Source organism: Bactrocera dorsalis, chromosome 2 (assembly GCF_023373825.1).
Source record: "Bactrocera dorsalis isolate Fly_Bdor chromosome 2, ASM2337382v1, whole genome shotgun sequence".
In the NCBI taxonomy this organism is placed as follows: domain Eukaryota; kingdom Metazoa; phylum Arthropoda; class Insecta; order Diptera; family Tephritidae; genus Bactrocera; species Bactrocera dorsalis.
The window spans coordinates 13,527,932-13,554,744 of record NC_064304.1 but is presented as its reverse complement, the minus strand read 5'-3'; the positions used below and the strand labels follow the sequence as shown (position 1 = coordinate 13,554,744).

General features: G+C 35.2%; 1 protein-coding gene across 6 annotated transcripts in view; it reads left to right on the top strand.

Annotated features, from left to right (window-relative positions):
* Positions 1–26,813, top strand: part of LOC105230472 (cadherin-99C) — a 575,298-nt gene that overhangs the window by 34,393 nt on the left and 514,092 nt on the right. Inside the window, exon 1 of one of the 6 annotated variants that reach the window (XM_049448690.1) lies at positions 11,143–11,206. The exons of the other annotated variants lie outside the window; for them this stretch is intronic. The gene's annotated coding sequence lies outside the window, so the exon portion shown is untranslated. Of the gene's footprint in view, positions 1–11,142; positions 11,207–26,813 lie in introns of those variants that run through there. 6 annotated transcript variants of the gene reach the window in all.

Genomic DNA, 26,813 nt, shown 5'->3' with positions numbered 1-26,813 from the left:
ATAGCTGTCTAAACCACTTTCAATTTTAACCTTCGAAAACTGCGATGTCTCTTAGAAAAGTTTCCTTTTTTATTTTTCAAAGTCATTCTATGCACATGAGCAATACTCCCACTCGCTTTGATTTGTGCATGTCATGCAGCATACGAAAAGTGGCACACACACAATCGTAAAGATTCGTTTAAGTATGTAGGAGATTGTATACATATGCACTAATACTGACTTCTAGTTCGCTTATTTTTTGTTATAATACATACTACACAGTCTTTATGCCTCAAACCGAACTGCAGCCTGCTTAGTCATTTCCTGTGTAAACAATTCACACAGTTATCCAGTTTATGGTTTTTACATATTAAATATTCCATATTTTATGCGTTTTGGGTACTTTAGCGCAGCCAGAGCAGACATATAAACCCGAACGCTCTAATAAATTGTTCAAAGTGGTCGCAGAAAAGTAAAAAAAACTACTAAAAGTGTACTCACTTTCGTTTAGTACAACAAACATGCTACTTACATAGTTTGCATAATATTTACGCTCTGACTTCAGTTTGCGGCGAGTAACTGTGCATTTTAGTGTTTCTTATTATATGCGGCAGCATGTTGGTTTTGCACACGGCTGTAGTTCACGCGCTCCGCTTGTGTCTAGAAATATTAGTTTCCCATATTGTGCGTTGTTGTTCCAATTCTTGCCTTAGTTTTTCATACTTCGTATAGTTGTTATTAGTTTATATGCAAGGCGGTACGTAAAAATATAAATTAGCAATCTTGTAAGCGGTAGTTAATTTTTAATTTTTTATGAGGTGTTATTAACTACCGAGTGGCGGCACTCAGTATTAATTAAAAAGATAAACACCAGAAAAGCCAAAAACAGCTAAATGCGCAAGTGTGTACAAATTCTCGTTTTATATTCAAAAACAAAACTATTTAGTGTTGTTTATGCACTTGAGCAAGCTTTTGGCGTTTGCTTTTGTAGTTTTGCTCAGCTGCAATTCGCCAGATTTTATGCTTTATAAAAAATAATCTAAACTGAAATTGCCTTTTTAATGCATCTGCAGCTATTTTATCACACTCATAGTTCTTAATGAATGCGGCAATATGTATGAGCCATTGTAAAACTGCTTGTTCGCAAGAAGTTCGTGTCTTAAGTCTTTTGTAGTCAAACTACTCACAGCAGCTGTTTGCATCTGCAGGCATTTTCAGAACAATATGGTAATTATGCTATGTAATTTGTTACTTTTATGTTTTTTTTTTATTATCTACAGTATTTTGAAAATTTTTGCACACTAATTGTAGAATTTAATGATATAATAAGCTCCAAATATTTTGTACAAAATTTTAAAATATTTGAAAAATAAGTGGTACTAGTTGTATATAATCAGCAAAAAAATGTTCTAACTAATTGACAAATTGCCGTATTTTTGGCTATTTGAAAAGCCCACCATATCCGAAACCAGCAAACAGTCATGCCAGACGCGTGGCATACGTAGCTTTCTTGCAGTAACGTGTCTGACTGCATTGTGCACTCGCACGCTCTAGCCAAAAAATATTAATATACGTTTGACAATTAAGTAATGAGACTAATTTTATTGCCGCGCTTGTGGTAAACCCGTGACCTTGAAATTCCCTTTCCCTTTTTTCGACATCTCTCACCTCTCCACTGATATATGTACCATCGCTCCAGCTTGTTTAGTTCGCCTGCTGCGTCAAGTTGAAAAAGCTGGCATGTCGAAGGTGAAAACGATGATTATTGCCTTTTTTGATAGCCGTAGAATCGTCCACAAAGAATTCGTTCCACCGGAGAAAACTGTGAATCAAGTCTACTATTGCCAAGTACTCGAAAGATTGCGAAAACGAGTCAACAGGGTGCGCCCAGACATCGCTCGTAACTGGATCCTTCATCACGACAACACGCCGTGCCACACCGCCCTCAGCGTGTCCCAGTATTTGGCCTCTAAAGGGATCGCTGTGTTGCAACAGCCGCCTTATTCGCCCGACATGTCACCCTGTGACTTTTTTTGTTTCCTAAAACAAAATCGGTGGTCAAAGGAACCCATTTTGAGTCGATTACGGACATCCAGGCGGCCGTGACGAGGGTACTCGCGGACATCCCAGTCGAAGCGTTCCAGAAATGTTACGAAGCATGGAAAACGCGCTGGAATCGCTGTATAGCTGCCCAAGGGGACTACTTTGAAGGGGATGGCAGAGTTGTAGAGTAATTTTCAAATATACGGTTTTTATGGAATCAGTCTCATTACTTAATTGTCATACCTCGTATATAAATAATAACTCACTGATTAACATTTCTGTGTTTTTTTGAGAGAATTTGCTGTCAGCAGCAATAATTATGGAGGCTTGTCGCCGCATGCGTGTGAGTTTCAAATACTTGATTTTTCAATAAATAATTAAAATTATGTTTTAATATATTTTTATTTTTTATTGTAGTTTACAACCTGTTTTACAGCTGGTAATTTGCCTTTGTGGTATTGCACCATGTTCTTCATATGCACATACTGCTATCTTTTCTTCACAGATAAAGATTTTTGTTGAAAAAACGCCATAACTTGTAACTGAGACTTAAAATAAAAAAAACTATATAAAGCAACAACAAATGTATGCTGTAGCAAGAATTTTTTATTTGGTTTCAATATTTTTTTTTATACTTTTTTTTAATTTTCTTTTTTATCTAACTATTTACCGTAGTATTTTAGCATTGATGTTTAAGCGTGTATTTTCTAATAAATCATAATTGAAGGCAAATATTTTGTAAATGATACGGTGGCAAGAACTATTAAGAGCGATTGGCGTTACCGCTGGTTAAATATAATAAAAAACAAAACAAAAAATATTCAGTATGCAATTCAATGCAATTTCAGGTTATTTAGCATATATGTTTTTAAATTTTTTTTAATTTTTTTGTTACACACGGTATAGTAGTTACCAGATGCCATTTTTCTTTTATTTATGTATTTAAATTTAACACTTGCCAACTGGTTTATCTTTATATATATAACTCTTCTGACCGTGTGTTTGCCTTGGAATTGCTCCTAAACGGATCGACCGATTTTGATGAAATTTTGTGTGTACGTTCAAGGAGATTCGGGAATGGTTTATATTTACAATTTGGTCCACTGGAAAATGTTTTTTAAATAATTTTTTCATTTTTAACAAATTTTTAAATTTGGAATGTTTGATTGATAGATGGCGCTGCCATCGCAGTATCCAATATTCAAACCTTAAATTGGCGTGTATTAAACAAAACGACGTGTATTAAACAAAACGATGCCAAAGTAAAAGGCGACATATGTGGATCAAGTTTTTATCACATCGCTTAATATCTATATATGTAAAAGAAAGTGATGTTAGTTACTACGCTTATAACTAGAGAACGCCTGGACCGATTTCGGTGATTACCACCAATTCGGATAGGTCTCCGCCCAAACAAGGAGAATACTTTTTTTTAGGAGAATACTTAAGAAAATTATGGAAATGTTTGTTTTTTTTTGGATAATTCCAAAAAGTATCTTTTTTCCATAAACATTTTTTTTAAATTTTTGTTTGTTTTGTTTTTCAATATTTTGATTTGTAAATTATTTGAATAGTTCAATTTCGGTCGCTTGCTTTTTTATTCCGGCTATTCAAAAGAAAAATTATTCAGTGAAAACTTTACGTGCGTTTCACACAAAGAGGTCAATTGCAGATTGAAATTTGTTACGAAGCCACGAAGAGGTCGCCCTAATATCGGTCCATCAAAGTATGGCAGCCAAAGGCAAGGCAAGGCAAGAAGTACTCCCAGGATGCGGTGACATACGTGCGGACTTATGGATCGCGGTCAATAAGCAAGCGATCGTCATGATGTCACAGCACGACTTTTCAAACAAACAGTTACGATGTTTCATGGAGTTTATCTTGGAGTAGGGTAGGTATATGTGGTACTGTTAAATACTAAATGTACTCTGTTGAGTGCCAAAGAGAGGTTGGTCGCACGTACATATTATTCTTTGGATGGTGGATGGTTTGTCACACCAGATCCAATTGATGAACTCATTTCTGCGGAAATTAATGATGCAGAGAAAGATCCAGTATTATATGAAGTGAAGAAAACCAACATGGTTCATGGACCTTGCGGACATCACAATCACACTTCGGTTTGTATGCCTGACAATAAATGCGCGAAACATTATCCATGTGCTTTCTGAAACACAAGTTGGAAATGATGGATATCCACTCTATCGGCGTAAATATCGAAGTTAACAACACATCAAAGTTGACAACACATGGGTGTACCATATTCGCCACTATTGTCTAATTCACATTCAAAAGTCATGTGAATGTTGCGTATTGTAGTTTGGTGTAATCGATAAAATGCGTTTGTAGATACGTCACCATAGGAAGCAACATGGCGGTTATTGGTTTTAAACGATACGGTCGATACGTGAACTGAAATAAAGTGCTTTGTAGGATATTTCTTTTGAAATTCATGAACGTTTTCCGACTGTTGTGCGTCTCGAAGTTAATTTGGGAATGACCGAAGAGTCTATTTCAACCCAGAGAATACAGTACAGTCAACAGGGAAACACCACCAGCAACAAAATTAACATTAGCGAGTTTTTTCTCAACTTCCGTCAGTGATCCGTTTGCGATAACATTGCTCTATTCGAAATACGTTGATATTATACACGGGATGCATCATCGAAGAAATTGTTACGCAGAAAGCAGGGTCATCCAGTAGATGGACATCCAGGTGTGTTCTCAACTAATGCATTAGAATGAACTTACACAATCCACCCGAAAAAAAAAAACGAATGCCACTGAAGTTCACACACATTTCGCGATGATCAGCCTTCAAATCCGCGTTTATGGGATACGACCAAAAATTACATTGCCGAAGACATTTTACATTGCATACGCAAGAATTGGAAATGGGTCAATACTGATTGATACTTCCCATGGTCTGATATCAATCCCATATGCCGTTTATCAATTCACGAAAGATGGACTCATCACGAATGTTTTATACGAACATTGGCCAAACTGTCGTAAGTACGATTCCTTGAGTGTACGAGCAATCTTAGCTGCCACAAATACCTATGTTGTTGACTTAAACTGGAAAAATTCAAAGTCAAATTCCAGGAGACTTGCAGTCATACAAATCGATCGGTCGTCTGACAATAAAGACGACACCGTGAATTACCAGTGGAATTTGTAAATTCTTTGGAGAGGGCCTGGTATGCCACAGCATCATCGCAATCTGATTGTGATGCACCTATCAAATATAAGGGACAAAATGCTTGATGCTACGGATTTCTTTTGAGTTCTAACGATTTGCCATTTCGGTTCAAAAGTATTCCGTTTCAGTGAAAATTGAATTTAAAAGGACGATCAACAGAATAGTCGCATAGTGGGGTGGCATACATTTGGAAATGCTATGTTTTTCACACGGGCCAGATATACGTGGCGTGCTCAGGAGTTGGAAAACCATCTTCTCTGTACATTTACGCACCGGAAACAGAAACCAAAAAATTTTGTTTATCAAGCTGCGTTACATTGAAGAAAAATGTAGGACAAATAGCAAATAAAATGATTATCAATAAAAATATGAAGTCTTTTCATTTCAAAACACACAATTTCGCGCAGGACAACGGCTGCGGGGTCAGCTAGTATAGGTATATAGTTTATGCGCGAATTGAAAATGTGGTATTTAGGAACAAACATTACACGTACATAGTATGTGCATATATACATATGTAAATATATTTGCGTTTGCATGCGGAGCAACACAATGGCTTAAGCTGCATGCACAACAGACTTTAGCGCCAAACTTGCTTACAAAAAGGCATTGATTTGCGTAAATATTTTATGAGAATTTACATAAGTACGGCATATATCTCTACAAATTTTGTTATACCAGTTGCTGCCTTTATTATCATAGCAACTTTGTGGCAGCACGTGCAGTCATGCGGAAAGTGTGGCATTCCACACATAACACTTCGAACAAAATGCAAATTAGTGGGCATTTGAGAATACGGAATGCAAGCAGCCAAATAAACAAATTCAGTTTGATTTAAAAACGGTAGTTCAACATATTAGGACTTTTTGAGAGGTTAAAAAATAAAAAATTGGTATTTTATAAGCATTTTGATCGTTAAAAGTCCATAATCTCTATTTAGTCTTACCTAAGTAGAAATAATTAACTCTGGGCGGGATATATTCTTTCTATAGTGTCAACCGATTTGTGTAAAATGTTCTTTGAAATCATATCACATTCCTCAAAATTTCGTTGGGTGTACCGATGTTGTCCAAACCCTCTGAGATGGAGTTGGATACCTTCCTGTGGCCGTTCTATCAATCTTGAAATCACAAAGAAATATGACACCTTGCTCAGTATAAGCGTCGCGTCGTTACTCCCCAAATTGGGTTTAGGATATTGCTTATGAAAAAATATCTTTAAGTGTTATCACCTGTAATGTATATCATTAACAATGAAATTGAAAATTCTACAAACTTAATGTTTTCGTGCTCTTTCAACTAGCCCAAAGGAGGATTGGGTGGATTATTCTGTACATTTAAATACCCTTCTAATAACTAAACTCCTCTAAATCTTAAAACTATGTTGTGCTTAAGTTTACATTGACATTTTGGACATTTTTTCAGAAAGGTTAGCCAAAAGCAGTAGCAGAGATAGTGCTAAACCAAAAATTAAGTCTAAGCAACACATATTTGTTACTTTTTCTTCTATTTTATATGTCTACTTATATAGACAGAATCTAAGAAATTCCTAAAACCACTAAATAAATGATAATACGCACTAGTAAGAAAAGCATTTCCCATCAAAGTTCTTAAAAAAGTGGTATAATAAATAAGTAAAAATAAAAAAATTAGCACCTTAGCTCCTTTAATACTTAATAAGGAAATTTAAGTACGAGCAAAACCAGCAATCATATCCTCTAGGATCGAAACAAATACACCACTACTTCAACATAACTTAATTAGTTTACTTCTCATGACAAATTTAACACTTTTTTTTGCAATTGTGAAACATTTCACAAAAGACGATCAATAATAGGCACTCATCGACTAATGTATCCACTTAAGGCCCAATAGTGGTTCTAACAACCCACTGATAAGTCTTCAAGTAAAGCAAAAGATAACAGATCCAGCAAATGACAGCGAGGAATACCTACACTATTGGATCAAAGCAGACGCGTTCGGCTAATTGTGTGTTAAATAAGTCACTAATAACCACAGCGAAATAGAAACTAAATCACCACACACGCACGCACTACAAGAGAGAGCGAAGAACGAAGTGGCCGCAAATATCAAAACAAAATAACCAAACATTTGCAGACACATACATAAAAGAATGCGTGTGTATCTGTAAATGTGTATGTGTGTTGCGCCACAAGATTCCAATTAATAAATACATAAATAAACAACACGCACCAAATGCGGTCGCGCTAAAGTTTACAATTCCTGTTGGTCTGGCCACCGATGCTGTTGTTGTCACAAATAATGTTATTGCCACCAATATTGTTGTTGTTACCGACATTCTTGCTACCACTGACCATGTTGTTGTGGCGCGCCACCAAGTCGACGGCGGAGACAACAACAGCAACAACGCCATAACAACACGCACATTGTCAACACACAACAACAACAACAAAGTGGAACAGTGACAAAAACACCAAATCAAAGTTTAGCGACAAAGCTGCTGGCAGTGCAAAGCGGATGCAGGCTTAAGTCTATGCGCATGCGCGTGAGTTTGTTACTTGGGCAAATAAAATCTGCAAAATATCCCCTGAGACAATGTTGTCTTTTTTTTTTAAAAGGTCGTTACTTTTTTCCAATATTTCTGTGCGGTTTTGTTGTATCGGCGTTCCTGGAAATTGTGCCACGATCTGTAGACAATTAAAATCCTGTCGCTGCTAATACCAGAAGCAACTTGTTTGACTGTGTTGGCGTTGTTGTTTGCTGTGCGTTGAATTTATTTTCAATTTTTCTTATTTTGATTTAATTTCTTTATTTTTATCGTCTGCGGCAACTAGAAATTGGTTAAAGTAGGCAGTTTATGAGGCCATGCTTTTGCTTGTTTGTATCTTCTTTCTCTGGGAGTATACTATGCACATGTATATACATATATATGTACGTATGCTCAAACACTTGACATTATTGCATTTACAAATATTTTTAGCAGCCTGCGAAGCATAACAAAAGCCCTTTTCAAGGAACGGCTTATGAGAAGGAATAGTAAAGATAAAAGTTTTTATCTTTCGCTTTAACCTTTTTTCCACACCCAAAATTTTTCAAAGAATAAAACCGAACTTTGAGCTTAATTAATATGCGAGCTAAATTATTAGAAGTGTTAACATGCCATTATTGCAAGAATAACTCATTCATTTAAACTTGAAATATTTTTAAAACTATTCCATATATTTGTATATAGGATATATTAAAAGATACTCCGACTAATGCTATACTATATATACATCCAGCTTCCTCAAACACCATACATTCGTTGACTTCATTGCCTGCAACTCAAAAACTCCGTCGCACTGACTTTAGCACAATTTATGCGCTTAAAATTCCAAAGTCCAAACATGTGCGAGCACTTTGGCACTTCTCACAGCAAAAGTTCAACATTTATACTCTCCACTTAAGTATTTACGGCCCTTTATGCTGCACTCCTCATGTGAGTTTTGCTCAATCTCCACTCGCCTGTGCCCTCGGAGAGCCGATACTTTGCCGCACTGCTCTCGTTTACAAATATGGCCAGCCACGCACATTTCACTTGCTATTCAAGACAAGTTAATTTATGTTAATTGCTGCAATGGCAATACTTATTTTTCCTACAACTGTTCCACCTGCAATGCATAGTAATGTCTTAAGCTTGCGCGCCACTGCGCCATAAGCCTTCAGCTACAATGCCTGAATGTTGCTATTGTTGTAATTGTTAATGGTAAATGTTGATGGTGCCGCTGTTGCTTGTGTACAACAATCACTTTACCATTTTTAGACATTTTCCTGTCAGCATCTCGTTTATTGCATTCGCTGCGATTTTCTTAAGTGAAATCGTTTTTATTTGCCCAGAATTTGTCCCTTGCAACCACACACCAACAAAGACACATACAGACACATATTTCTTTTAATGGCATTATTTCTAATATTTCTTACATTTTTAAGTCCGTTTAAATACATTTCTCTAATTCCTTTCATTAACTTTGTTATTATTGTTGTTGTTTCTTTGCAGAGCACTCCGGTTGGCACAACGATCATCCGCCGCATTCAGGCGTTGGACAAGGATGCTGGTGTTAATGGACTCGTCGAGTATTTTATTGTTGAGGGCAACACAAACACAACGGAAGATGAGGAAAAGACAATTGCCGATGGTTATGGTACCTTTGCAATTTCCTTTCCCCATCAAGAGCAGGTGAGTGTTAGGAAATTGTTCAAGTCGAATGTGCAAACCAATATATGCTTTTCTAGTCGCTTTTTAGGGAAGCAAGCATTTACTTGTTATGTATGTACTATATATTCGTTTATCTGGAGAGCTGGACTGAATTTATAATTTAAAATGAATACCTAGAAGTTTTATGTTTATTTCTTAACGTATGCCATTTATGCATTGGAGAGTCCTTTTTGAATACTAGAGATTTTTTAAGAAACATTTGTAGATGCATTGACATTATTGACATAGCTTTGGTTATGATACTTTAGGAAGTGCTTGTATGAATATTAAAATGTCTTTATAATATATATAGCAAGCAGGCTTCAACCCGATTTATCGCTTCAGAGAAAAAACACTTTTTTGGCAACGTTTCTTATACAACTTAACCGAGGGTGTTACATCGACTATTATCAAGTTTAGGATATTTGTTTCCAGCGATCATTCTTTCAAGATTTTTGAAAAAGAAAATATCACTTAAGACCAGCTCCGGAAGATACAAGCACATTTTCAAACAGCATTTGATCTAAATTTCAAATTATCATGAAATTCATAACTAATTATGATATGTATACAAAGAAATATTATAGTTCTTTGAAGAAAAATTAGCAGCAGACATTAACATTATTGCCAAGTGTTAGGTTATGCTACTCTTACAAGCAGCCTGATAAGTTTCTATCGTTTTAAAGGAAAACTATTTAATGAAAATTTTTTTTATCCCAGGATGATACACCGATTATTGCGATCTTCTAACTTTTCAGTACCATTTTTACTTTTTTTTTTTTGATTAAAATAGGCCTCGGTTTCAATGCTACTTTTCTTTTCGCTTAATTTGTGAGTGTCCAGAGATCATTCCTTCTAGATTGGGAAAGAAGAAAATGTCACTTAAGCAAGATTCAAAAAATACTATAGATGTGAAAGTTTTCCCTCTGAGTTCTAAATATTCATGAACTACATATATCTCTTACTGATAAAATTTCGAAATTCAAATCACAGTAATAATAATGGTAATATAAAATGAAGCAAATATAAAGATTTCGAATATTTGCGATCAAGAAAAGCACATTAACTGCAAATTATTTCCAACTAAAAATCAAACCCATCAGAGATAAGCCCAACTGCAGCACTGTGAAGGGTAATACAATGTAAATGCAGGCAATAAATCTTCTCACATTTGTATCGATGAATTCTTGAACAAAAAGCAAAAGCAAACAGCAACGAATAACAATAGAAACACACATATATATAGTAAAAATAAATATACAAATAATTGTATATACAATTGTATGTATATCTGCACATACCTTTTTGGAGTCATGTTGCTTTTCTGGCCAATCATTTGGCGAATTTGTCTACAACTCTGGTAGACAATATGCGAATTTTGTTGCTTGAGCTGCTATATATGGCATTGCTACCTGTGCCAATGTGCACACACATTCACATATATACATATATATGTGTAATACAATATGTATATGTTGGCCTTCCACTGTCATTCATAGTCAATAATCGATGCAATCAATCAAATTGCATACCAAAACCACTTAGAGATTTTCATATAAAAACAAATATTTATTAAAGGCAGAGTCAATGTGTGTTATACAGTATGCAACACACCTTAATCGCAAAGATTGATGCATTTTTCATTCGTCAGCTTTTCAAAGAAAAAATAACAAACACACATCTACATACTTATATTCGCAGGCGACTCGCGCCAAAACGCTGGATTACGAGAAGGTGCAACGTTATTATCTAAAAATCGTCGCAGCGGTAAGTTGACGCGCATGCTCAGCGCGCATAATAATTTCCAATAAACATGCCGCAATATTGACACAAACTTGTAAGCAGTGAGGTTAAGTGCAATTCATAATATAGTTATGTCGAAAATGAAATTGTCGTCGACAGATAACTGACACAGAACACACAGACGTAGATATACACCTAGAAAAACACAATCTTAGATCTTCAGAAGAAAATACTTATGTGGCCACCATTTCTCCCTACGTACATAGATATATTTTTTTCTTGTTAAACACTTAAAGTAACCGCGCAACTTTCTTTTTCCGTCATTCTTTCACCAGTTTCCCACCCTGCAAGCATTCATTTCCTACACTCCTTGTTGGCACTCAAAGATTTTTCACCTCTTTCTATTGTCGCTGCAACTCTGCTGCACACGGAGACAGCCACGCTGCGCGCTTGAAGCAGAAATTCATAAATCGCTGTCTGTTGGAATGTTAACGCTTCATTGCCCCGCGTTGCAGCACATTGTATATAACACCATGTCGCTGTTGAGGCTTTTGTAATTTGATAGCGACAGTTTAGACCGTCAAGTCAATGGTGAGCCAGTGAACCAAACATACCATTTCACGAAATCACATAAAAGTACATGGAAGCGTGTAGAGAAGTCTCTCTGCTCAGATACTTGTATGTTTACAAGCCCTTTTTCATACCTATGGAATTTGCTGTAAGAACGGCTTGCTGTAAACATAATCGTGTAGAAAGAAAACTGCTTCTTTCTTTTATGCAGAATAATCATACAAAATTCCAAATATTCAGAAATTTTCTATTGGAAATATGTATTTTTAAATTAAATAATTTTCTCCTTTAACACTTGCGACTATTGTTTAATCATTTTATTAAATTAGTTGTCAAATAAAACTGCCTCACATTAAACGATATTCTCTTGGAATTCTTCGCATATAAACAAACAAACAAGGTCTAATAAAATCAATACTTAAGTGGCAAATATCGACAAAAATGGAACACTAATCTGCCAATATCGGCGACTAAGACTCCTTATGAGGTATAACAATATAGCCGGTATTATATAGCATAACTTAAGCGAGAAGTTGGAGTATGTGAAAGCAAGGCGTTAGCGACGATGGCAACGCCGCATTTTATGATGTCGAAGGAATTTGAATGACAGCAACGAACGGAATTAAATTTATTATCCTTTTCATTTTGCACTAGTGTCTGCAGAACTTATTACGAGCAGTTGAGCGGAATACCATTCCACTCGAAAAATCTCGAAGAGACATGTGACAGTCGTTTTATGAGAACTGCTACTGGTAACTGGCAGAGATACGCAGCACATTCAGTGGAAAAGGCGCGAGTCTATTAAAATCAAATTAAAATGGTGTGAGTTACCTTTAAGAATGAACAAATGGATAGACGAATGTTGGTGCGTTATAAAATATACAAGGTGCGTTCCAAAGTAAACAGGACTTTTTGAAACTAGCGCCACCTGGTGGGGCCATGTATATGTAGACTGATGCGTTAGAATTTGCTTATTTTTATCGATTGTCCGGTGAGAGTTTCATGACATTTCATTGATTTGAAGTGAAGTTATTGCGTTTGAAGTGTCAGTATGTTTGTGTTATCGGTGCGAAAAAGAGCTTCGAACAAAGAGCCAACATTAAATTTTGTTTTAAAATTGGAAAAACTTGTACCGAAACATTTCAATTGATGAAACAAGTTTATGGCGGTGATTGCCATTCCGTAGCAGAGTGCAGGAGTGGTTTCAACGTTTTCAATGTGGTCGAGAGGACATAAATGATGATCAACATGTGGATCACCGAAAAACGAAACTGGGCGTGCATTCATCAAAAATCAGTCGATATCGTCATTGAAATTCATGGAAATGGAATTGAACATCTCCGAAACATCGATTTATCGCATTTTGACCGAACACTTGGGCTTACGAAAGGTGTGTGCACGGTTTGTTCCGTACAAATTAACAGACGACCAAAAATTGCTCAGAATCCAAAATTCCAATTACGTGTATTTGACCAAAAATCACATTTTAACCATTAAACACTCCGCGTATTCACCTGATATGACACCGTGAAACTTCTTCCTTTTCGGAAAAATGCATTTGCCCATGAAAGGTAAGCGTTATGTAGACGTATAGGCCATTCAAAAGACTTGCCCAGGCATACTGGCGGCCATACCGGCCAACGAGGTAATACAGTCGTTCGACATGCTTTTGCACGGTGCAAAAAGCTGTATTGAAGCAGAACTAGACCATTTTGAATAAGATAATTTGATTTTGCCGAAAAAATCTTTTGTTCTTTTTTTTTTTTTAAGTCCAGTAGAATAATCATGTGTCTGTGTGGAAATTGATTGTATTGTGGGCCGATCGCCGCAACCCACTTCCTCAAACAGACAGCCAACTAGCGAACGAGTGGGATTATTTATATATTTTATACGTACGCTAGTATATACATATGTATGTTTGACTTTGTACGAGTATTATATAACAGTTGAATTGCTGTATGTTTGACAAACTAGTCCTAGGTTCAACAAGTTTTTTGGCTGGTTATTAATTATTTTTTAGTTTAATTATTAAAATATATTATACCCATTGCTTGCACAGGCAGTGAGATTATGATTTTGTGTATGTAATGATAGTTTGTGGTGACTTACGGAAGGTGCCTTGTTCTGACTACGAAACACAACTGTCTCCCTCAACGACCGCACCACTCTGCCAACCAAAACGTTATCAAATAAAAAAGTTTTCAACAACAACTTGATTTTGATCGATCAAATTATGTGGCATATACAATAGTTGAAGTCTCCAGGAACCGAGTATGAGGACCTCAATGTCTATGACAGATCTTTTACCTAAAATATCGGTCATTGTGTGAGGTATCTGAATGAAATTTAGAAGCTTATTTTACTGCCGCTTAGGTTCCTGGTAATAAAAATTGATAACTTCCTCTAACCCCTACATATCTAATATCAAAATGTTCGACCATTTGTTTGATTTTTACCGTATATAACGTTCAAAATAAATAATAAATTAATAAATTTTGTTAGCGTAGTTAGTGAAATCGGTCATTGCCTGGGTGTAACGCCCATTAATTAAACTTCAAGATTTTTCATAGTATGAGACACAACCCAAAAGCTGAAAATTTACTTATAGACTAGTGCTTAGTTCTTTTCTGATCATATTATACAAAAATGTTATAATTACCTAGAAACACAGGCATTGGGTATAAATTACCGATATTGCTTGCATATTCTATGCCCACAAATATATTCGCCAACAAGATGCAATTATTTTCCTGTGATTGCACAACTGCTGGCTGTCTATGAGATATTAGCTACTCAATACATGCTTTGTTGAACAATGCTATACACGTTTGTTGTTTTTGTCTTTTTATTAAAAAAAAAAAACTAGCACACAAATGTTGCATTGAAAATCGGCAATTCGAGCAACGATAAATTGTGCTTTTCGGGCGTATAAACTCACATTAATTATAACAAATTAGCTATTGTCTGTGAGCAATCTTATTTCGCTTAAGCGGCAGCACAAGCATTTTTTTCCCCTTACTTTAGGCAACTCTGTATGTGAATAATTGGAAAATTAGCATTTTTGGATTTAGAAAAAAAAAATTACAAAAATTATATGACTTATATGTCGAACACAAAGATTGAAAATGTATGGAGTTGCGTTTTCAGATTTGCAAAAAAGGTATATGCTAATATCATTACCAGTAGCCAACGCGTTTACTCTGCTATCAGAATTTACAGCGTTATATATTATGCGCACGCGCACAAGAATTTTGACGAGATCGATAAGCGGATTGCTGGACTCAATGGGCATAATAAAATAATGACGAAAACTTATTCCGATTATAAATGAAGTAAAAAATCAGACAATTGATTAGTGCTAACAACACATGCCAACCATGGTTATAGAGTTATAATGAAGCACGCTTATATGCAAACATATACACAGTTATATGTATACACAATATATATTTATTACACTTCAGCAGCGACTTGAAGCTTATTCCTTGCAGATATTCAATTTTATCTTAGCATATTTACCTAAAGCTTGTTGCTATCAGTCAATAAGTTATGTTAGCCATGTTCCGCTCTGTGTGAATTCCACTCGGTGGGTGTATGATAACCGCACAATACTTGAAAGCAACAACTGAGCAATACAAATACATTTTTTTCAAATAACAGATAAGCGTTTGAGATTGGCTTTACTTGTCAGGTTTAAGCACAACTTTCTGCAAATGCTAGTACATATGCCAAAAGAATATATTTAAACAAGTTTCACGATCGCTCAATTGATATGAAGCTACATGTGCGCATGTCCAATTGCGAAAATTTGCATGCATATCTAGTCGAACATGTGTATCTGGCATAATAAAATTATAAGATAAATTATGAAAGCCAGTAAAAAATGTAATAAAGTTCTCACGTGATGAAAATTTTTTGCGTATTTCATAATAACGAGATCTGAAGTAAGTTTTTCTTAGTGAAAACTTATTATAAGAATATTTACTTTTTGCCGAGATAAAACTTCCTGATTTTACTACCAAAAGTCTCTCAGTATTACTTTGCATATTTTGTTGGGCATAATTTAATCGTTCAACTGAATTCAATTGGGATTAACTAATTAATTATCTTATCATTACTTGATGTGATTACAAACCCTCAAAAAATATAAATTATTCACTTCTTAAAATTTTATCTCAAATATTCACTTCTCGAAGAACTCGAACCTCGAAGAAGACTCAATTATTTGACTTCAACTCATTTCAATACATATGCATGTATTTATGTTTAAGACTTTTGGTTGCCTCGAAAAATGTAAACAAATTACGCTTCATTAGTGCAAATACGTGTTTTCCCAGAGGCATGAAAGGTAACTGAACTACCAAGTACGCGAAGAGACAAACCAACAAAAATGCAAAAACAAAAGAGCAACGACATGTAAAACACATGTAAACGCAATTCCAACCCTGCCTCCACAAGCCCATTATCCGTTCGAACTGACACTGCCTAGTGACTATCATTATTTGTTTTAATGATGGCATAATTGAGAGCCATTTGAAAACTGTTTGCCATTATTTACCAAAGCGTCGAGCGCCGAACGTCAAGCGACAAAATTTCAGGCGCCGTGAAATGCCTGAGAAATTGAACAACTCAGCGATTGCTCAGCGTGTTGGCTGCTTGGTGTTGCCGTTAATGAAAATAGTGGCAACACATATTTTTTTTGTTGTAGTTTTTTTATTGCTGCTGATGCTGATAAAGTAATGCTGTGGGCATGTCATGAACTCCAACGTCAGCGTGCATTACAAAGTGTCCATGTAAATGTCAAATTTTGGGTAGGAGAGGCACAGAAAGCTAAATATTTTCTATCTTTAATGTCGGTAAAATACACAAAAAGTAAGCGCGACGCAAAAGAAAATGTCAAATTTCATGTGTGGGTTTTGCGACCCACTTCAGCGCTCGGGCCAAGTGGGCCGTAGCGCGCCAAATCTGCGATAAACCAATCTCAGACTGTCAATTTTTCAATAGGTGTATGCAGCCATGTGTGTTTGGCTTTTCTATCTATAAATATTGACTGCAAATCGATGTTGTGTTCATTAAACAAGTTTCAGCCGTTGCTCATAAGCTTATGCCGCTGTGATGAGTAATATGCAACTTTATTCGCACTAACTGTATCTTATATCTTCCTGTTTGATAGATTGAGGATTTCATTTACAAGTGTTGCTAATTCTCAAACAAGTTTGATTTAATATTCGACCGATACTCGCGGTATACACGTATAAACACTATGTGTGTACTATGCACTCTCAAGGGTTTGAAAATACAATTCGTTGCACCGTGGTTTTATAGCAATCTTTGTAATATTTTTACACATTTACTGAAAAAGCTGCAAAGAAATCACTGTAAAGCCGAGAGGAGCGAATTTTCGAATGATTTTTGTATCTCTAAATATTCATATTATAACTAGAAAAAATAAAAATGAATTTTTTAATGGGGGGTTCATTTCAAGGTGGCCTAACTTTTTAAAGAAAAAACACAGAAACCTCAAACTTAGTTCGAAAGAACATTCTTTGGCATTTATATTTCGAAGATCACATTTTTCAAATTTTGGCCGCGAATGCGTCTCAGCTGATCCATCCGTTAAGTCCAATTTTCAATGACGCGTTCGAACATTTCAACTGGTAACTGACACGCCTATTGTTTTGCTTCAAGGCCTGAATCGAAACGGGATTGTCCACATAGACCTTAGATTTTAAATATTCTTACAGGAGAAATTTTAACGGTATGATTACAAGCGATATCGACCTGCACAAAATGTGAAATTATCTGCTCACCGAAGTGTTCTCCCAATAAGTCTATTGATTGATGCGATGTGTGGGAGGTGGCGCCATCTTGTTGAAACAGTCGGTTATCATGGCGCAATAACGGTCGATCTTGACGGTTACGTTCTCATTGGCATCATTTTTGTAGTAATATAGACCGATGATTTCACCGGCCTACAAACAAACCAACCGTTGTTTTTTCTAGAAGAAATGGCAGCTCTCGAATCTCTTTTTGTTCCTATTTGTCTCAAATGTGTAAATTTGAGCAAAAAATGGGCCTTATCGATGAACAAAATTTGGCTCGAAAATCATATGTTTGTCATGTCTACCAGGTATGCCAGCTATTGTGTCCGCTATGACCTGTGACTCCAATTTTCATGTTCAACAACTTTTGATTTGATTCACGTGTTGCTGCTGTTGCTGACGCTGAAGCTGAAGTTATTTTTACGACTACAATGCCATGAATAACTAATGCAACAATAAACTGTACCAAGTTAGTAAAGCAACGAAGCACGGCTAACAAAAGGGGCGGTCATGTGTTGAACTACAACAATATTATTTATTTCTCGCTTTCATAATGCTATATTTGTTTATAAACTTTGTTGTTTGCATGCCTGAAGTGCAATGGCATTTTTGTGGCAGGGAGGCGGGTTGTTGAGACTACTTGTTGCTGCTCGCAGCCAACTGCTGCTAGCTGTACAAACACATTTGCGAAGGGCAAACAAAATTCATTCCTTTTTTTGTAAATTTGTGGCACGAAATTGTTGCCTTTCTTGCTGGTGGAGCGCGGTGGTTCTCGTAGTACTGTCTGATTTTTACCGTTGTGAACTGTTTTAAGTTTTATTTAATTTTACTGCGAACTACGATAACATTTTTTTCGCTTTTTGGTGTGCTCAAGGACCACACATGCGTTCGTCCAATGCAGCGAAGCACTTACGTAATAATCTGCAAAATTGCTGCAAAAATATTTCACAATTCGTAAAAGCGCTAGTAGCAAGTGGCAAGTTGATAAGATCTGCTTTGAAATGATTTGCGACTTCATTAAACTCTTAAATAAGTAAAATTCTGCCAAGTCCCGGCAAACCAGAAAATAAATAAAATAAAATCAAAGAATGAGTAGAAATATAATTCACTGCCTGCCACACGCCAATTTGCAAATTGCAACTTGCCAAACGACGTGCCAACAGCATTTGCGCGGCGAAGCGTCCAACGTGGCAGTCAGCGCGACAGCTATCCAATATCATCGCCTCAAGCGGTCTGGACGCCGCGACGCCAACAACAAGACGCACAGCGTGTCGATAGCTGCCACATTGACGCTTCGTCGCGCGACGCTTAGCCAACGGGTGCGCAGCACCAATTGCCAAGCTTGCACTCTTGCTTTCTGCATTGCAGTGTGGCTAGGTTGCACGGCTACTTGAGTAGTTCGTGCTATTCAACTGCTGCGTCATCGCTATCGCCATTACAACAGCGTCAGGCACCAATTACCGAACACACATTCCTGCAACAGTGCAATACCACCACCTTCTTGCCACATTGCGGCGCTCACCAGGTTTTTGCTGTGTGCACCGCACACACACATATATAAAATTTGAACGCTCATTTCCACATGCCATACGTACAAAATATGAGCGAAAAAAATAAAATTCTTTGCGGATTTCAATAATTCACTTTTCTGTAGTTGTTTCTCCTCTAGTTTGCCACCCCGACCGCCTGTCAGTCATGGTAGGGTCTCTTTTGGGGGCGAACTGCGAAATTTTTTTGATTTTCTTCGATTTTTTTTTTTTTTGCTCGCAAATTTATTATCAGGTTTTTCTTCTCGTTGGTATTACCGATAACAACAACAACATATTTTGTGCCGCAGTCACTACTGCTGCCGTTGCACGTGACTACTTCGCTGAGTTTTGGTAAGGTTATTTCGCTTCAATTGATTCTTATGTTTTTTTAAACGTTTCAAGCGTCTACGGTGCTTTTCCTGCTATATTTTTTGTTCTAATGTATGTTTTTTTTGCTTTATTGGACTTTAACCATTATTTTGCGATTTTGATTTTGAAATCGTTTCCCTCAAAATGCCGCACTACGAAATGTAGCCAAACAAGTTATGTCATTTGTGACGTATTTTCAGGTGAATTTCAATAAACTGCAATTACTGTCACTTTGATACCGATCCAACGGTAAAGTTGTAGAGAATTTTTAAGTCTTAAGACTTAACTCTTTATTCTCTTAGACATTAGCTAATGTATAGAATGAATTTGAGGATGACTTATGCAACACAAATTTTAAACAATTTGGAAATGGTTCATGAGTAGATTTTCCATAGTAAAAATAAAGTAAAAGCTTTGGAGTGGCTATCCGAAGGGTGATTACTTATTGAAAAAATTAATATATTGTTGTTGGTCGGAAAATACAATCTCAGTTGGGTAAGACATAGTTTTTGCGCCAAACTCTAACTATTACTCAATAGCAGGTAGTTCTAGAAATTTTAAAATGGATAAAGAAATCGAGCAAAGACTTAATTTAAAATTTTGTATTTCTAACCAAATTTCGTATGCGGAATAGTTGTAAATGTTTGGAAATGCATACGGTCAGTCGATTGAAAAGATATAACAAAATTCGTTAAGGAGCTGAAGCCCATCCCAAAAACTACTTAAGAGAGGATCCTGCTTTAGAAGCTAAAAAAAATCGATTTTTTTTTTTTTGCTTAAATCTCCTTAAAAATTATCTAACAATATGTCCCCAAAGGTATAGATGGAAATTGGAAATACAGTCCAAGCTAGAAGGGAAATAGTGACCGAGAGTCTAGCCGATATATGAGCGCTTGGACGCGCGATTTCTCGATTTTTCTTAATTGACAGGCAGGAAGAAAAAAACTAAACGTTGTATGGAATTAGGGCAAAGTTTATTATCAGTGGCATTAAATTATTTTCTATTTAAATCAAGAAGCTAAGAAAAGTCAAGTTTAAACATAAGTATTTTTAATCAAAATAAAGTGAAATTTTTTGGGCAAAAACTACTTTTTTCAATTTATAAAAATTTGTAGAATTTCACACTTCTTTTGGAATTTTCTTAGTTTAACAAGAAGACATGTTTTTAATAAATATGAATCTGTTTGAATTTTTTGTTTCCGATAGAAATTGAGACCTGAATCCTGCCCGCCGTCAGCATCGGGCAATTGCTTCCCAATGGCAGAATATAAAAGATTTCATATCCAAAAAATTTCGTGATTATGATTAAATATACAACTATAAACTCTAGAAATTTCGCCTCAATAAATTATTTTTTTCCTTCCAAAAATGTCCCCCAAAAATCTTCTTTTTGAAGCCTTTAAAGCAGGTTACCCCCTTAAGAAAGGTGTTTGAAGGCGGAAAAATAAATATTCTTGAATAATTTACACGTCTTATTTACAATTTTTTCGTCATAATGTGTGTTATTTTGGAACTCTGCGGAATTATATAGCTACAGTTTATCTATTCAAAATTTGCTCATACCACCCGTTGCACGCAGTATGACACATATTAATTTTGGGAAGTTGAAATATTGGCTTGATTAATTTGTATGAACATACTGCTGTGAGATGATCTGAATAGTCTCAATATTTATTCATAGTCATCATTATATCATTTGCTAAACTCGTAAAAAACCATCAACCTAAAAAAAAGTTAAAGAACTATTTGTACTACACAATGTAGGTTCTTGGCAGAAATTAACTAAAAGCTGATCATAGTTAAAAAAGCAATCGCTCTTAAAGTTAGTGATAAAAATATGAAGGCTATTTGTTATTTTATTTATAATATAATAGAAAATAATAATAGAAAATTTCTTTCAAAAAAGTTCGTTTTTTACTTCCTAATGTTAGTCATTAAAATTTGCTTATATATATCTAAAGCAAAATTAAGGCCATGTATAATTTATTATACTCACATTTTCAGTATGGTACTCATAACCTATTATTCTAGTGAGCTCTTTTCAATTAACTAAGAATATCTGTATGTATCTATATATGTACTATAGGGTGATTTTTTAAGAGCTTGATAACTTTTTTTTAAAAAAAAACGCATAAAATTTGCAAAATCTCATCGGTTCTTTATTTGAAACGTTAGATTGGTTCATGACATTTACTTTTTGAAGATAATTTCATTTAAATGTTGACCGCGGCTGCGTCTTAGGTGGTCCATTCGGAAAGTCCAATTTTGGGCAACTTTTTCGAGCATTTCGGCCGGAATAGCCCGAATTTCTTCGGAAATGTTGTCTTCCAAAGCTGGAATAGTTGCTGGCTTATTTCTGTAGACTTTAGACTTGACGTAGCCCCACAAAAAATAGTCTAAAGGCGTTAAATCGCATGATCTTGGTGGCCAACTTACGGGTCCATTTCTTGAGATGAATTGTTGTCCGAAGTTTTCCCTCAAAATGGCCATAGAATCGCGAGCTGTGTGGCATGTAGCGCCATCTTGTTGAAACCACATGTCAACCAAGTTCAGTTCTTCCATTTTTGGCAACAAAAAGTTTGTTAGCATCGAACGATAGCGATCGCCATTCACCGTAACGTTGCGTCCAACAGCATCTTTGAAAAAATACGGTCCAATGATTCCACCAGCGTACAAACCACACCAAACAGTGCATTTTTCGGGATGCATGGGCAGTTCTTGAACGGCTTCTGGTTGCTCTTCACCCCAAATGCGGCAATTTTGCTTATTTACGTAGCCATTCAACCAGAAATGAGCCTCATCGCTGAACAAAATTTGTCGATAAAAAAGCGCGAAACACATTTCGAACCGAACACTGATTTTGGTAATAAAATTCAATGATTTGCAAGCGTTGCTCGTTAGTAAGTCTATTCATGATGAAATGTCAAAGCATACTGAGCATCTTTCTCTTTGACACCATGTCTGAAATCCCACGTGATCTGTCAAATACTAATGCATGAAAATCCTAACCTCAAAAAAATCACCCGTTATATAGTATATCTATGTATATGTGGAGGGAATATTATTAATTAATATATTTTATTATCGCCCACCTCTTGCTAATTGATTTCGAATATTACTGCTGTGCAAGAAAAACATTTACATATTAATCTATGCATGTGTATGTGTCTATGTATGCAAACTCCAAGCAATAAACTATTTCACTTCTCGCTGAAATTACAGCTTCTGAAGTCATTAGCTTTGCTTTTCATATCATTACAAAAACATAGTACAAACTTAGTTTTATTAATGCAAAACTACGTCACTAAATAAAGCAGTTATTTAACCAGTTTTACAAGAAAAATACAACAACAACAAAAAAATTGCAAAAAAGTTTATTGCAAAATCGCCAAAAAGTGTTGCTGCAGCATGCAATCGCTGTCGAAAAATCAGGCAGCGATAAAATGCAACAACAAACAACAACTACAAAAACGCGACTATCGGAAAACGCATCTGGCGTTATTTATGCACACCCACTTCCGAGATAGTGGGACGACCAGTTTTATAGACAAAAATAAAATAAAATAACATTAATATAAATATATGTGCACATATATAAGTGTGTGTGTGTTCGCGTGCATTGAGTTCACACCTCCATCGCAAAATTCAGAAATTTGCCTTAAATGGCACGCGAATAGGCGGTAAATATTTTCGTGTGCCTGCCAAATGAATAATTTTCCGCAACACCTGTTGAAAAATGCGAATTTATATGGAAAAAATATTTAGCAGCTACTTGCCTGCCTACTAAATTGAAATCGCAGCTTTCGCTACGCTCAAAAATATTTTATTTTTCCGGCTGCCATTTAATATTTGTGATTTGCTAAAAATTTTTGCGCGCCTAACTGTGTATTTATTGTTGCTGCAACGCGTGTGTTGGCGTGTTAACGGCGCTTGCGCGTTGATGCTTTTAGATAGGCGGATTTTGCGTGTGAATTAGAAACGCAAACGCGTCGTGCGCGTGAAGTTGTAAAACTAAAGAAATAGAAAATAAGAAATGAAAAATAAATATTGTTTTTCTTTGTTTATTTTATTTTGCAATTTTACCAACAAGCAAGTCGTGGGTGTCCATTACAGTGGGTCAATTTTTTTTTTGACAAAGCGGTTATCAAAATCGTAAACTAAGATGAATTCTAAGAAAATTTGCCCAAGAAACCATGGGTCTAAAATGAAAATCGAGCCTCCGGTTTTTAGCGAGAAAATTTCGTATATTGTATTTTGTAAAAAAAAAATCCAATTACTATTCCACTGTCGATTGTTTGCTTGTTTTGTAGCTATCGAAGCTAATTTGCTCAAATTTGATAATAAATATAATAATAATAACCACACCCACCTACCATATAACGGTAATTTTTGAAAACACTAAAGATCGGAAATTTTAATAACTGTTGAAGGGAAACATCTTGAGTTTGGTATTCGGTGTTGTATTGCAGTCAGAAATTCGACAATATGAAAATTTTGGCATGTCACCGCCCACTTTTGAGTGCATATGTAAATCTCTGGAACTTCTTTATCGATTTCGACTAAATTTGGTACTATCGTGAAAAACTTTACGACCCAACAAAATTAAGAGCTTACAAAAAACCAACTATAAATTTTGACTGCACTGATTATGTTGAGATGATAAACTTAGATAACAATAGCATTTTGTCGGAGCCGCCCTTCACTGCAAACATACCCTATGACCATTTGCTCGAATACATAGAATTTGACAATCTTCTACTTCCGGATCAACAAATTCCTCCACATATTCAAGGAACCGAGCGCTTTGTGCAACTGCTGACTAGCGTTTCACGTCGAACTATAGAAAAAAATCGCGATGGTGTTATGGCAGTCACGGTTGCAAGTCGAAACGCAACATCTAGGATGGACAGCAAACAAGACCTTAAAACTAATTAATTCTGAACTTTAGAAGTATATTATATTTTGTTTGGCCCTTAACAGTTAAGTTTTTGCTTTATATATAGATATAAAATGATATTGTTAACTGCAATACGATTTCGCGGAAGATGAAAGCTATTAAAGTTTGAATTTTATTTATTATTATTTTAATTTTTATGGGTGGATAGGTAACATATACACACACCGACCACAGCGGCCAACGACCATACCACGCTGAATACATCGGTTCTTGTCCGATCACCGAAGCTTTTTAAAACCCGATCTAAATACTATTATTTTATAAATATCTAATTTATTTTTAAGGGTCACAACGTTTTATTTCTTAAAATTACAAAACCCATGAGCTTTTACATTTCTTGTGTATTGATGATTTAATGGCCAATTTCATAAAAAACTTTTTTAACATTAAGCTAAACATCAAAATTAGACCGTTATCTATACAGCTTCTAAAGCTGTTGGAATTTCATTTCGAACAAATCCAGACATAACCACTACTGTTAGTTTTCTTAAAAGATTCAATAACATTTTTGAATGTTTTAAATTTGTGTAGAGCACTTTCTCAAAATTGCAAATATATAGAGATCTTAAGATCAACTTGATATGCATCACAAAAAGAACGCTGCTGAGAAGGTGTAGCAGCACCTGTACGGTCACAGCTTGATGTTTTCGGCTCCAGTAGTTGTTACTATTTTCCATTTCATTTATTGAAAAAAAAAAAAAAAAAAAATGAAAAGTTTCTCGTTAAAAAACGGAGGCTCCGTTTTTATTTTAGAGCCATGGTTTATTGGGCAAATTTTATTAGAATTAATAGTAGTTTAAGATTTGGATAACCGCTTGGTGCATTTTTTTTGCTCCATACAAATTGACCCACTCTAGTGTTCATAGTTAACACTTGTGCCATTCGTGGGGCGTTAATTAAAGAACCCATTTGGCTCACTTCTACTCAAAGCAATTATTTTGCACTTAAAATGTATTTATGGAGTTTATATGTTTCTTCAATCGCTTACAAAGCCAATTATTGCTAATTGTATTATTAGCAAAATATTTATTGACATCAATAAATATTAGAGTTAATTTTATATTTAAAAAAGTCAATAATTACCGATGAAATAAATTTGTAAATTAATTTTGTTTTGTGTTTACTATTTATATTTTGCAATGTTGAGAAATAATTAATTTTTTTATTTTAATACAAAAAAATAATAAATAATTAAAATAAAATAATTTTACTTGAAATTTTTAAAGCAATTTTATTAGTGGTGTAATTAGAATGTTGTGGTTTTGCAATTATTACTGAATGTATCCAAAAAAATATTAAATTAAAATAATATTTTCAATACATTTGGTATACATTTTTTATAGTTTTGCAAAAATAACTCAGAATTACAAAATTTCCCCAAATAAGCTGTATAATTAAGCAATATTACTTAAAATTAGAATACAAAACTGCAAAAATGGCAACCCAAGCTCCACACTTAACCACCTACTTAACTTGTTTAATGCTCTAGCCGCAGTCAATTGTTGCTATTCATACAGAAAAAATCAACAAACTTGATTCACCAGTTCTCAAACCGTCATAAAATTATATTAAAAACATTTAATAAACAATTCCTATTACATAAAACCAATACTACTCGCTTCGCGTGCCCAAGCACAAAATCTAAAGACTTAAGACACAGACTTGTATGGCTGTGAACAAAGAAAGTAACAATACACACGCCAACGTATGCATGTCTTACAGAAATGGCATTAAATAAGATAAAAATTTTCAGAAATTAAAACAATACAATGCAAACATGAGAACAGCACACGAGCATAAATAAATAAATAAAAATATATAATAAACATACATACATATACATGTATACCTCACTATAAATCAATAAATGCCACAGCCGCCACCTGTCTATACGCCACAAGCTTATTTAGTAGAGCTTTCAAAAGCGCAAGTGATTGCTAGGTCCATTATGAAGCGGCCTGTCCAAGCTGCAGAGCCACATATAGTGACAGCCACAATGGTGCGCGGCAGCATCATTAAGGTAATGCTGACAAATGCGTGTTGGATGGCTTTCAATTGTGTAAAATGCACGCACAGATGATGAATTACACACACATAAATATGTTTTTATTATAAGTGTGAAGTGATTTTTCATTTTTTTTTTAACTTTTGTTGGCAGCTAAATTACTATTTGCCAAAGTGAGTGTTCTTTGTAAATTAAATAACACATTCAGTCACAAATGTGAACGCTTACTCAAGTGTTGTGTTATTGGCACCATTCAGTTTTAGCTTAATTAAATTGAAAATAATTGAAACTCTACTAATGGCCGAATATTAGGAGAAGCACATAAAACCCGCGCAAACTTGTTAAGGAAGATGTTAAGGGAAGATTATTAAGTTAATTT